The following is a 278-nucleotide window of genomic DNA, read 5'->3' on the forward strand; positions in this document are numbered from 1 at the left end:
TGTGGGTAAACCAGCAGGGCGTCCGATAAGCAGGGGGGCGTACCATCGGTGGAACCGACCTTGTAACGCACCCTCCAAACTCAAAGGGCACCCCCTTGTCGACCGCCTATGGCACTTCACTTACCTACGGCGAAGTGTGCCTGGTGTATTCCGGCCAATCATTATATTCATATGTAACTATGAACACATTGAGAATTATGCTCGCATTGTCGCGCACAGCGCGCCACGAACGAAAATTCCCAAGCATTGTGCGTTCACCATCGCTGGCTTGCCTAGTG

This window comes from Eurosta solidaginis, chromosome X, assembly GCF_040869045.1.
Source record: "Eurosta solidaginis isolate ZX-2024a chromosome X, ASM4086904v1, whole genome shotgun sequence".
Lineage (NCBI taxonomy): Eukaryota > Metazoa > Arthropoda > Insecta > Diptera > Tephritidae > Eurosta > Eurosta solidaginis.